We start from the raw sequence: 11193 nt of genomic DNA on the forward strand, positions 1-11193 counted from the left end.
AGTCCTGTGTTTGATTGGGCATGAAATAAATCATGAGCAGCCAGTTTCTGTTTTTTTAGAAAAAAAAGAAGCTTCTCAGAAAAAGCAGGACTTGTTTTAAAAAAATATTGAAATAGCTAGAAAGCAGTATCAATGACTAATACCTTTTGCATCCAGATTTACGATAAAAATCTTAAGACTAAAGTTATCAACTCACCCAATTATTCATTAAATCAAGGGAGAAAAGAAAATATTTGAGATTTTTTACCAAAAGTAAATGGAATTGATATGCAGTAGACTGTGCAACCCAGGAACCTCTAATAGTTCTATGAAGAGATGCCAATTTTGAAGCAATTTATTCTCTGGCCCTCATGTCAGTAGAGACTAGTTGTTTCGTGTTTACTTGGAAAGTAGACTTATGGCAAATATGTGACATGCCCATTCCAATGTTTATCAGGCAAGCAGAGCATTTTTTTTCAAATTTTGTTGGCTGATAAACTGGAAATGCTTGAGATACTGTTAAAGGGTGTGTCTCATTTAGTTTCATATGGCCAATTTTGCAGATAAGACAATCACATCTTCGACCTGTAGTCGGAGGCCAAATTTCGATGAAGCCGATGTTGAAAAGAGATGGTAGAGAATCATTCTATCAATTTCGATTTTCTTGGAGGCAAACTCCGAAATGGTCACACACTCAGTAAAGTTAATTTGAGAAGAAAACAGTTTTGTGACTCGGTCTATCAAAATATTTTCTCTCTCGGACAAAATAGTTTAATTTTAGGAATAAGTGCAGCTGTTTCTATTCTTTTTTCGATTTCTTTTGTTTTAATATTTTTAATCTCTTGAGACGGTAACTTTTTGACTTTTACGCGAGTATATGCAGTACGTTAACATTATATAATTAAGGTTTAAAAATTAATTTGTATTTTTTATGATCAGTACTCAAGTCGAAGTTGCTACTTTGGCTTGAAATTTTCTCGACTTATACCCAATTAAATACGGCAGTAACTATTATTTTAGCAGATTGTTTTCCATTTTAGGGTAGGGCGGGGCTAGTTGAGCGATTTTTCCTAAATCTAATAGATCTCTTGAACGGTGCGTCAGATTTACCTAATTTTTTCACTATTAGAATCAAAATTTTATCTGCTAAAAAAATGTTTCAGATATTACTTTAAACTGTTAAGATTAATTTAAAAGTGTTTATGGACCTTAAAATGTTTACCCAGCGAAATTTGTTTCTCCGTATCGGATAATGCCGTTTTATTAATTAATTTTTTTCAAACCTGCTCAACTTACCCCGACTAAACTAGGTGATACAAAAGTTACGTTATAAAAAGAGCTATAATACTTAGGGAAAAATGGCTAAGTATAATCGAAAGTCAAATAAATGTTTTTTTAAGAACCTAAGACAAAAATAGCAAATAAAATTTTTTTTTTTACTTTTTTGGTCAAAAATCAAAAAAGTGCCCGTGCATCTCACTTGACGGCGGTCCAACAACCATTTGATGCGCATTGTATTACCATTATATATAACTATCTTTCATCCATCAGATGATTTGTCATTTGATGCGTAGTTTTTTAGATATTTTAGTTGCCTAACTTGCCCCTATGCACTATGGTTTCTGAGACCCGATTTTTTGGCAGAAACCCATTTTTTTTAAGTTCTAAAAAAGATTTTTTTTATGTTGTACCTTAAAGTAAACCCATCAAAGTGATAATAAACGAGGTCTATTTTTAAATTAATTGCCTAGTTTGTTTTTAATATGCACTCAAGTTGAGGATATATTTAATCTCAGCTTAGTTTGCAGTGAGTTAGCGTAAAGTGAGCTGTAAATTTAATAATACATAACTTTTGAAATAATTAACATTTTTGATTGCTGTAAAGAAAAATATTTTTATACAGGTATATACTTTTTAAAATTATTCAATTAAATTAAAATGCTGCATTATTATATTGATTATATAAAAGAAATAAGCGCGTGTATAGAATTTTTTCTTCCTTGACATTTTTTAAAACTTTGATTTGACTTTTAAAAAAATCTCCGTATTTCTCCAAAAATATTTTTACACGATTGAATTTTGGTAATATTCAGGAATATATTCCAGTTTTCAAAACTTGCCCCTAGTTGTCCCAATTAAAAATATATCAGTTTTTTTGCCGTGATGTTCCATTTCAAATACGAGGACTTATTTAATGTAAGGCTGGAAGTGAAAGATATAAATGAGAAAAAGTCAAATGTTTTTGAGCATTTCATTCAAATAGTTGGAAATGATGAAACAGTAGTTATTAGCAAAAATATTCAAAAGAAAATACGTAGTTTGTGCAATTCTTTTGAACGAAAATGGTTAGATTGCTAAAGAACAATATGCCAATTTAAAAGTAAAAATTCAGATTGGTTAAAAAGAGAAATTATATTTACTGATGATGCAATTCCATCAACATCTTCAAGTCAATCAATTCCATCAACATCTTCTGGACGACCAAGGTTATCATATACCGAAAATTTGTATCGGGCCAAGAGATAGGAAGCATCAGAGTTGTGCCGGGATATTTATACGAAACATCTCTTATATTACAAGCAGCAGGTATGGCTGCACGTCAGTAAAAGAAACGTGATTTAGCATTGTTTCTAAAAGAATTGAACACAAGTCCATCTCAGCCAACTAAAATTTAAAAAAATATATTTTCACCAAAAAAAGAAACAGTACGTTATACAGCCGAAGAAGCATTAGAGTTAATTTTGGATTCTAATTTAAGTATCAAACAGTAAACAACAGTATCAAAACATTAAACAAGGAGTTATCAAAAATTGTGAAAAGTATCCAGAGTACAAAGAGATTTGGAAATGTAAATCAGCGTGTAGATCAAATGGTATATCAATTTCCGATATCATAGCACAAAATACCATTAAACAATTTGTTAGAACATACAGTGAAACGTTTTGTACAATTACAAGAAGAAGTGATTTTTCAGCACATGGAAACCATCAATACTAACGAAATTATAGCCGAGATGATCTTTCTTCCCAGTACCAAATTAATTTAGATAAATTTGAAAAATATTGTTTTGATCCGGCAAAACATTTTATGTCTAAATATCCTTGGTATCCAATGCCTGCAACTGTACATAAAGTTTTAATAAATGGTAGACAAATTCTAGAAAATACAGTACTACCAATAGGTTATTTTGGTGAAGAAGGGTCTGAAGCTAGACATAAAGTTTTTAAATATGATAGACAATTTCATACTCTTAAAACCAGCAGAGAAAAAAATCTAGAAGATATTTTTCATAGAGCCTTAGATACCTCAGATCCTATCATATCCAGTATTAACTTACATAGAAGAATTCAGAATCATCTTAAGTTACCTCTTCCTTCTGAGGTAATAAGTTTACTAACAGGAATGCCATTTAATACCTCGCAACATCAACATTGCGAAAGCGAAGAGGGAAGTGAAAGCGATGACGGCTATGACGATGCAACTTTCGACGAGGACTTAATTTCCGTTAACTATTTAGATTTAATTACATTGGATAATAAGATTTAGTTAAAATTTAAATGATTTTTTTAATATGAATTCATCTAACGATATTTTTTACAATAGATATAATATATATATATATATATATATATATATATATATATATATATATATATATATATATATATATATATATATTTATTCATATAAATTTTAGTTATGAAATATTTAGAACATATTGCCAATCTTTAGAAATAAAGATTATTAGCTATTTTGTCTTTAAATTGAAGTTATTAATTTATGCCAAAAAATCGCGTCTCAGAAACCATAGTGCTATGCTCAACTAGAACCGCCCTACCCTACAATTATTAATTAATTAACCGATAATTATTCACAACTACTAAATTATTATAAGTTATTGTTTCAGGTCGTGAGTAAGAAAGAAAATACCAGTAAGAAATAAAACATGGCAAAATCTTCAAAGTTTTGCGTATGAAATGCGTATGAAACTTACTAATATCGCCTTAATAAGTCAAAGATTTGGGGTATCGCTTCAAGTCACGGCTGCCATAGCTTCTAGCGTTTTACACGACGTAGGCCTTGTCACTAAATTGGATTCATCTTTAGTGATTGATAAGAACAAAATTGCTAGAGAGAGGTATGGAACCATTCAAGAGCTTAAAAGTGAATGTTCGAACATTGATAATGATCATTTAGTAGGTCTTTACTTCGACGGCCGACGTGATAAAAATATTGTCAACAGAAAAAGAGGAGAATAAAACTACCAAAGAGAAATTGTAGAGGAACACTATTACTAGGTGAAAGAACCAGGATCTAACTACATTGGCCATGTTACACCAGCTTCAGGAACAAGTCTAGCCATTGCTGAAAGTATTTACAACTACATTACAGCAGAAGTGCCCGTAGGTTTAAACAATTTTCTTGTTCAAGGGTGTGACGGAACGGTTGTAAATATATAAAATATATGTAAATACTGGAGTTCACAATAGGGTCTTGAACTGAAGATTGGGAGATCGGTGCGATGGCCTATTTGTCAACTGCATTTCGACAAATTGCCTCTTCGCTACTTATACGAGTCCCTTAATGGTCCTACCTCCGGACCTACTTTCTAGACTGGTTGCATTAGAAAATCTTTGAAGGCCTGTGAGCTGCTTTCAGTGGTAACATTTGAGCCAGTTAACTGCACCTTGCCATCAATTGATATATCAAATTATAGTAAGGACCAGAGGTATCTGAGGGATATTGCTCTTGCCACTAACTTAGGTATATGTCCTCCAGGTTTTGCTGAGCGAGATCCAGGCCCCCTAAACATGTCCCGCTGGTTAACAACAGCTAACAAGATATTAAGATTGTTTGCTCGTAATATCTGATGTTTCCGCCACAGAACCATCAGATATTACGTACCATAGTAGAGTTCGTTCTCAGATTGTGTGCACCATCTTAGTTCCGCATCAAAATCCATCACTCAATTAAGGATAGAGCGCGGCATCTTTTCCTTTTCATTCAATCATCCAGATAGTCAGATCAAGTTAACCGCAACGTCATTGACCCCGTAATTTTTCGGAATCCTTACTTTGCATCTTCAGAAGACGCTCTGCTCGCAATTCTAACTAATAAGACAATACCTATCAGAGCCCTCGGCATTTGAAGAGTCATAAAAGCACGAGAATCAAATGAGATGGTTGGAAACGTTGGGATTAGAAAGTTATATATTCCGAAAATAAACTTTAAAGCGAACGATTTCATTGATTTACTCGACTAGTTGTACAGCAAATTTACTCCACCACCAATACTAAATGATAAGACTAAAGAAGATTTGAAAAAAATGTTTGAAGAACCAATACCAATTGACTGGACTTTTAAAAAGTTCCCATGCCACACACAAGATGCGGAAAGAACAGTAAAGTTGGTTACGGATGACTGCTCTACCCCAAAAGCATCATTAAAAATTTGCTTTTTTCGAGATTCCCTACTTCAAAGGGTTTCTTCGAAAATTCAAGTTGAGGTTATTCTTATTTTCGGTCTAATTTGACGTCATATTATTTTATAAAGCATTGTACAGATTGTGCAGATTTATTATTTGATTAAAACTGTTAAACTTATTTTAAATAACAAGTTTATACATGGAAATTAACTTGCTCACCAAAAGTGTTGCTTTTTCAAATCGCTAAATAGTTATTTATCAAACCATTTTAAAAAAAGTCAGAAAATTTGATTTATCTTAAAAAACTGATATAGTAGCTGGTAAAGTTATTCGTTATTACATTTAAAACTGAAACATCAAAAAATGACGCTTAGATTTTTGACAACAAATGTTATTTCTTGTAACTTTTGTACGAACAGTAGATTAAAATTGAACTCAAAAGTGGATAATTTAAAGTGTTTATCACAGTGTTGTGTTTTGTATTGGTTTGAAATACACTAAGAATTAAACCCAAATACGTAAAAAAAGGAATTTTTTTAGTAGAAAGTCGGAAAAGAGTCAAGTCTAATCAATAGCTGTTTATTTCTAGATCATTACAATAGGAAGTTTGGGGTAAGAAAATACAATAGCTATACCGAGGAGCATCTAAATGTCTTGAGGATGTAAAATCTAAAAACTTTAGTTCAAGCTGCTGCAACATAATTTAATGTAAAAATTTAATTTAATGATTTAGTGTTTTTTAAAGAATGATTTGTAACCAACTTTTAAAAAAAAAAAAAAAAATATGTTGAAGCTTGGTAAGTAAACTTTATTTACCAAATAAGAGTTAGTTTGGATTACCTTATTTTCCCGTAAATTTTGCATCCGGGATTCCTGGGGTGTAAATGCCTTATCCCGGCACATTTATATTTTACTTAATCGAAAATCATAATTCAATATCTATTATATTACATTTAAATCATAATCATAATTTAATAATATTAAAGCGGTTTCTGGTACAAGTTTGTAAATATTACACTAATCAAAATTGTTATTTGAGTTGAAACTATTGACATGGTGTAATTACTATGAATAGTAAAATAAAAGTTAAACTAAATGATTATTGAATTACATTCAGAAAATCATTTACAAAAAAATACATAGCTAGAAATAATTGTCATATGGTATGAGTTTATACGTTCTTAGTTACAGTTATTTTTATATAGCAAAATATTTAAGTTGATGTTTTATTTAATTTTTCAATAATACAATACAGCAAAATGTTTAATTTTTCAATTGTTTTAAATTATAAAAACCAAACAAAACTTACTGTTTTAGCCGTTAAAAAATTAGATATGCATTTTCCTTAAACTTGGAAAAAGTAAAGCTTGTTAAATAACTTCATGTTGTTAATTTTCGGGATATCTTAAGATAAAAGATATCCCGAACAATAATATCTCGGAAAACATCCCGGGATGTTTTCCGAGATATTATTGTCCCTTTCACCCCGGCTCCCATTTGAGAAACTCTAGTTTGGACTCTCTATTAGTGAAGAAAACTTAGGTTATATCATAAAAAATTATTTGTACCGTGGAGCCGAATAATGCTGCCGATGTATAGCCAGGTTTCAGTGCGTTGTATGTCCAGTAAATACCAATAAAGAACTTAATTCAGAGAAATCTTATGATAAAAAGGCTCTAGAAAAGAGCTTTGAAATTTTTCTTACATGAAAGATTTAATTTTTTGTGACCTTTGGCAACCAAAAAGCAAAAAAAAAATGACGCTTTCTGCCCCTGCTGAAAGCCTGCTAGTAAGTGTTTGTATGGAAGACGTAGAAAAATTGTCTAGTGTTGCGATGTTACTTCTGCATGAAAAGTCAATAATGATTGTATTGGGGAAAGAAAGTGGACGCTAAACATGAATAAAAACCAATCCGAAGAAAAGAAATTCGTTGTCTTTACTTAGATAAATTGTTTTTCTAAGCAAATGATTTTACTTTTTACAAAAAGAAGGATATAATTTTTTTTTGCTTTAAACTTAAGAACTTTTCTTTGTGATTGGTGTTTTTAAGAACTTTTCTTTGTGATTGGTGTTTTTAAGAACTTTTCTTTGTGATTGGTGTTTTTAAGAACTTTTCTTTGTGATTGGTGTTTTTAAAACAGTTTTGTTCATTTTTGTTTTCTATCATACTGATTGAAATTTTTTAAGAAACGAAAAGTTTTAATAAAACTGATCCTTTTTTTTTTAATTATATTTACCTTCGCAAAAATAAAAATTCATAAACTAAGAAAAAAATACGGTTATTTAGCACAGACCCAAACCTGCAATTTTTGTAAACCTACAAGTCTTTCAATTTTTATATTTTTTAATGTTTTTCAATTTTTAACGTTTTTATAAGTTTTTCAATGCTGTGTTAAGTAACCTCACCCCTGGTTAACGTTTCAAATGTTAAAATTATTCTGGAAAAATACTTGATAATTTCTAAAAAAAAGTAACCATAAAAATAGATTTTATATATCTTAATGCCTTTGCCTAGTAACATAACTTATCTTGGTGTTGTGGTAGATGGGAAACTTTCATTTAAAAACACACATAAATGACTTTACTCTCAAATTAAACCGTTCCAACGGCTTGTTAGCAAACATTCGAGACTACGTTAACTTTGAAATATTACAATATGCATGCCAAGTTTGGGGACAATCTAAAACCGTCTGTCTGTCTAAAATCTTTTCGCTTCAAAATAGAGCAATACGAATAATTAATTTCTGCCCAAGAAACTTTCTTTGTTTCTATGATTTAATCCAGTTCCTAAATTGCTCATTTGTCTGGGATCAACAACACGGTCTCTTTCCTACCATCTTTCATAACTACTTTAACAATAGGAAAACGGGTGGGCATAGCCTAAGATCAGTCCACTTTTAACAACTAAACCATATTACAAAAACAGACACCTAAACATGGAATAAATTCCATTACATACCAGTGTATCTTATTTGGGAACACTCATCCTCATACCCTAAAAAAAATATTTTATCCTTAGGTCCAAGAATTTGTTCCTAAAGTCACTCCATCATTTTTACCTAAAAGTTACGCTTAACTTTATTCTTTACCTCTATAACTTTTTTCTTAATGTTTATGTACATTTTATAATTTCTTACTTGTGTATATGTGTATATGTGTATGTATATGTGAATAGGTTATAATGACTATTTGACCTATATATTATCTCTTTTAAAAGTCAGTTTTATAAGTGTTACTTATAAATTTTTGTAAAGTTTTACTTTTACAATGTGACTAGTTTATTTCTTATGTTTTTCTCTTGTCTTTTCTTTATATTATTTAGATCATTGCATTTTATTAGTGAATTTCTATTTGCAATGACCTGTGTTTTTTGTAACATCCTTAACACAAAATATATCGATATTGATTGATTGAGATTGATATTCATTAATGCAATCATTACTTGGCATAAATATAATAATGATACAAAGTTGATTTTAACAGAGGTAACTAAAAGTGGTCAAGCACTTGTGCAAACTAACCGGTTTATGGTGTTATCCAAGCTTTTCATACAAAATTATATTATATGCAAGTTTTTTATAATTCCTTACTCAAAATTAGAAAAATAAATTTGAATAAAACCTTTTAAGACTAATTTGATTTGTAAGATTACTCGATTTTCTCCGATCCAATCTCAGTTTTACTCTGAATTGATGTTCAATACAAAGGTGATAACTTTGACACAAAAGATATACTTAGTAATTAGGAATGTTTACCCTTAATTGAGCATCCCGTCCTTAACGTTTGCGATGATTTTAAATGTGTTTTGGTTTAAAGTCTGCCATTATGGAGAACATCAAAGTAGCGTTTCTATAGATACTAGAAAAATATAGTTAACTTTGTTATAATCAATTCGATTTGAGAAAAAGTTAAAATGTATTAGTTAATTTATAATAAACGAATTAAGAAGAGCTAATTTGATAAATTTTTGAGTTGTTTCTTTTTTAATTTTTTGTAAAAGTTTTTATTTGACAAAAAAAAAAAGGAGGATAAAGCATTCGTGTAGTATTTAGAGCTAAATTTTTACACTTCAAGCAGTTGTTTTGGAGCAACCATTTTACTTCAGATTAAAAGTTAAATTGTAGAGGACAATATAAAAATTGCTTTAATAGTTTAATATAGCAAAAAAATTTTGTAGAAAAAGTTTTCAGCTTTTGCGCTTTGTTTAAATGATCATTGTATAAGTTAATTAATCATTTTCCAAAAGAGGTTTTAATCCAGGGGGGTAATAAAGTTTTAAAGAAACGATAAGAAAAATGGATTTATGCAATTAGCAGAGATTTTTCTGAAGTAGTCCATGGATCCAAAAGGACACCGCTCAATATTTGTATTTCAATTATTTTTTCAGTTATTTTTAAAATTTTGTTTCAATTATTTTTTTAACCCTTTGTGGTCCAAGGTGTGACAATGATTTTTTTTTTTAAATTGTTTTATTTTTTTTTTAATTTGTGATAAATCTACATACAAAAAAAAAAAAAGATTTAATTTTTTTATTTTAGCTGTCTTAAAAATTACTATGGGACAAATAAGTCCCGACAGGCATTATCTAAACCAACAAAAAGTGTATATTATTTACAATGTACAGATAAAGTTGTTCATTCATGAAACTCTTTAAAGCAGTTTCTTTTATCATTTATACATAAGAAAATTTTACAAGTGCTACACTTGAAAAATGGCCTTGCTTCAATCTTCTTTTTTGAACAAACTTCGCACCGTCCTCGTTTTCCATCATGATGTGGCCAATGAATTCCAAGATGTTCTTTACGAATTGATGGCACTACTGAATAATTTGACTTTCTTCTTTTGTTAGTAGTAAGTCTGTTGGAAGGAGATGATGTTATTGGTCTGCCAAGATTTGGTGGCTTCCCTTTCATAACCATGGATTGTGCAACTGATCTTCGAAAGTCAAGAAGATTTATATTTTCATTGGACATTTTTTTATAAACAACATAAGCATTGCAGATTGTTCGCTCAACAAGACCAAAAAAAATGCGATGCCACCACTTTTTGGATTTTCTAGAAGTGCCATATAGCGAACAAAGCATGTCAGCTTTATCAACCCCTCCCATAAAGGCGTTATAATCTTTTACTGCTTTTGGACCGCAAATCATTGATATGGTTCCATCCTTGTTCTTTCTCTTTATTTCTGATGTATCCGTTCCATGATAGTTTGAAATGACATGAACAGGTTTGTTATCCTTCCATTTAAAAACTACAATTCCATCTTTGGATATTCGATAATCAAAGTCGCCTCGCTTTAGGCACCTATCTTTTATAAAGTCTTGTGGCAGGTACTTTCTTTTTGTACGCAAAGTTCCACAACTTAGAACCTGATTAGAGAGTAAGTATTCCATGAGCGGAACAGATGTGAAGTAATTGTCAATAAAAACTTCATGAAACTTTCCTTGCAATGATTTTGTCATTTCATAAATGACTTTTTCTCCTAAACCAAAATATTTAGGCATAGCAGGATCAATTCTACAATTATCTTTTCCTTGATAAACCTCAAATTTGTAAAGGTAGCCATCCATATCTGCTAAGGACCAAAGTTTATAACCTCTTTTTGTTGGTTTCACAGGATTGTATTGCTTTAATGAGCTGCGCCCTTTGAAAAGAATCATGCTTTCATCAATACTAACGGAACGTAATACACTGTACAGTTCAGTAAACTTTTTATTCAAGCTGTCAATTAGTGGTCGCATTTTATAAAGTTTATCAGTATTGGTATCTGGAACTGCGTTATTGTCATT

The 11193-nt window shown here is 30.5% G+C and overlaps 1 long non-coding RNA gene across 1 annotated transcript; it reads right to left on the bottom strand.

Moving 5' to 3' along the window:
• Positions 1–784: 784 nt before the first annotated feature.
• LOC149884547 (uncharacterized) lies at positions 785–9254 on the bottom strand. Its single transcript, XR_016455002.1, has 2 exons — positions 9160–9254; positions 785–2643 (listed from the first exon to the last, which is right to left on the bottom strand). It is a non-coding gene; the product is annotated as an uncharacterized LOC149884547 (long non-coding RNA).
• Positions 9255–11193: the final 1939 nt, after the last annotated feature.

This window comes from Hydra viridissima, unplaced genomic scaffold, assembly GCF_058129835.1.
Source record: "Hydra viridissima isolate aposymbiotic clone 2 unplaced genomic scaffold, HvirCarnegie_v1 scaffold_8, whole genome shotgun sequence".
Taxonomy (NCBI): Eukaryota; Metazoa; Cnidaria; class Hydrozoa; order Anthoathecata; family Hydridae; genus Hydra; species Hydra viridissima.